Source organism: Pinus tabuliformis, chromosome 3_1 (assembly GCF_031772625.1).
Source record: "Pinus tabuliformis cultivar Carrire ecotype Pingquan chromosome 3_1, CPIR1, whole genome shotgun sequence".
In the NCBI taxonomy this organism is placed as follows: domain Eukaryota; kingdom Viridiplantae; phylum Streptophyta; class Pinopsida; order Pinales; family Pinaceae; genus Pinus; species Pinus tabuliformis.
This window is the reverse complement of record NC_142301.1, coordinates 799,059,860-799,063,005: the sequence shown is the minus strand read 5'-3', so window position 1 is coordinate 799,063,005 and position 3,146 is coordinate 799,059,860.

Below are 3,146 nucleotides of genomic sequence, written 5' to 3'. Positions count from 1 at the left end.
ATAAGGGAAAACTTAGGGGGTTGTGTTTTGGTTCTATTTTGGGGGAAATATATGGTTCTTATTGTTATAAAGTCTCATTGATGTCAAAGGTGTTGTCACTGGATGTCAAATATCATTGATGTCATAAGTGGGTTCAAGTAGATTGTTAAAGAGATTTATCATTGATGTCAAAGGTGGTTTAAGGTCAAGGATGGAGCATATATTTGGAGCAATTTTTCCTACAAATATTAGCTTAGATGCTTTTTCAAAGTGAATAGTAGGATATCCCTCTAAAATACATTTCCAATGGTATGTGGCACTTAGAAAAACTCTCAAGGAACAAGGAGTTAAGGCATTTTGAAATTAAGGCAGTTTTAGGTTGAAAATTTAGCTAAGGCAAAGAAGTTCAAGCCATTTGGGCTCTGAATCCCCAAACCGATGTGGGACCCAGTTTAGGACTTTGGGATTTCAGGAATTTGGGTGGATTCGATAGTTCACGAGAACAAAAGTCCTGACCACTGAACCCCCAAACAAGCATGGGACCCATCCCGAATGAGACTTGTTGTTTGGGCCTATTGGGTTGTTCAAGGGTGTAATGAGGATGATGTGGTGCACAAATGGTAGTGACATGGCATAATGACATCAACAAATTGAAGTGGCACAATCCGTACAGAATGACACATGGCATGTTTTTTTGGCATTTTTTTAGTGTCCAAGTGGGCCAAATACAAGTGACACGTGGCACCACCTAAGACCACCATGTAGCCCAGATGATGTCATCATGACAATAGAATGATGATGTGGTAAAGCTTCGGAAATCGCGCTAGGGGGATATGTTTGCATGTAATTTCCAATGTTGATAATAATCTCACAAATAGCAACAACAAAAGTTGTGCCATTTGCAGGTATAACAATCAATACAAAGTTGTTTTGGTAGAGGTAGAGTGATTAGTCATTGGGTCATTACAAGCAATTCAATAGGTATATAGTGTCAAGAACTAGATGAATATTCAAGAGAGATAGTATATGTTCAGGGGGAGCATATCAAGCATATCTAACGCTTTATAGAATTTAGCAAGGATATTTGAGCATTGATGAGTTGCAAGAATTATTATCCCTTGAAATTGATGTCAAAGAGGGAAAGGTTATCCTCCTTGGAGAATTGAAAGGGGTATCTAATAACAAGAGGTATGTTTACTAATTCATGGCTTACATGTGCTTTTGGGAAATTCATTGCAATTATAGTTGAGAATGGATAGCAGATATGTGGCTAGATCTTAAATATCAATATTGGAAAGAGAAATAGATGTTTCCATTTGTCATTGATGTCAAAGGGGGAGAAATAAATTCAAACATTGCATAACTTTTTAGAAAGGGGGAGAAATCGACAAACATTGCAACATTGGTAGAATATGTTATAGACAAGGGGAGAATAAGTAGCAAACATTAAAGAAGATACTTGAAGGAGCAGAAATTGGTATAGTCCTTGATAGAAGGGGAGGTGCTTCTTAGGATAAAAGGGGGAGAATGAATATATCAACAAAGTGTTGCTCACGGAGTTGTCCTTTTTCCATCAATGAATCTTACATAATTATCTTCTATGATTGGTAGCAATGTTTAAGTGTTGTCATCACTGCCAAAAGGGGATTGTTAAAAAGTGTTGTCATTGATGTCAAAGGTGTTTCCATTGGATGTCAATTATCATTTATTTCATAGGTGGTTTCAGGTAGATTGTTTAAGAGAGTTGGCATTGATGTTGAAAGGTGGTTTAAGTTCAATGAAGAAGCATACTTTTGGAGCAATTTTTACTACAAAATATCAGTTCAGATGCTCCTACAAAGTGCATAGTTGGATATCCCTTTAAAAGAAGTTTATAATGGTATATGGCACTTAGAAAAAATCCCAAGGATTAAGAAGTTAAGGAATTTTGAAATTAAGGTAGTTTTGAGTTGAAAAGTTGGCTAAGGCAAAGAAGTTCAGGCCATTTGGGCCACAAATCCCTGAACCGATGTGGGACCCAATTTGAGACTTTGGCTATTCAGGTGGATTTGACAATTCACATGAACAAAAGTCCTGACCCCTGAATCCCCAAACATTCATGGGACCTATCCTGAAAGACACTGGTTGTTTGGGGGTGTAGATGAGGATGACGTGGTGCCTAGATGGTAGTGACATGGCATAGAGACATCAACAATTTGACATGGTACATTTTGTATAGAATGACATGTGGCATGTTTCTTTGGAATTGTTGGGTGGCCAAGTGGGCCAAGTCCAGGTGACACATGGCACCACCCAAGGTTGCCATGTATCCTATATGATGTTAGCATGATGACAAGATGATGATGTGGTATAGCTTTAGAAATCACGCTAGGGGGACATGTTTGCGTGTAATTTCCAGTATTAATACTTTTATTAAAAACGCCAAATAACATAATAATAGGACCTTAATACAAAGTTATATGGGTTTTCGGGCCTTCGGGGCCATTTGTGAAGTAAAGGAAAGAGTCTCAAACCACAAATAATAGTTAAATCCCCAAAGCACTAACGTGTTGGTCAAGAATTATGGTTTCGTGGACAAAGAGCTAAAGGTTCAGGGCGCGTTCGACAAAATTGGCACTCAAAGAATTTAGAGGAGGATAGCGCATTATGCCATATTTGGAAGTTCACTAAAGATGGAGGAAGTGTTAACTACAACTAAAGTGGCAGTTAATGAATTCAGTGGAGAAGTTAGAACCATATGCCATATTTTTGCAATTTACACCATATTTGGCACTCTGCTAAATTTAGAAGTCCCACTAAACTGTGTAAACACCATATTTGTTTTAAAACAATAGTTAAACACAGAGAACACCTCAAAACAACATGCGGGGTAAAAATTGGATTGTTCACATGCCAAATTTAGATATAAATAGGTTGAACAACAAGATAACAAAGTAATTCAAGGATTGGTTGAGTTGAAGTAAACTAATTATTTAAACTAAAATTAGTAGCTCTATTTATTTATAAGCAATAGAATTGATATACAAATATAAATATATATCATAGCACTATAATTATGTAGCAAAGATTGCATCGGTGATTGGGTTGTGTGTTAATATTGCAAAGAATGCATTGGTGATCAAAGATGTTTTATGAAGTGATGTAGGTGATTGAGTGCGCTTAATAAA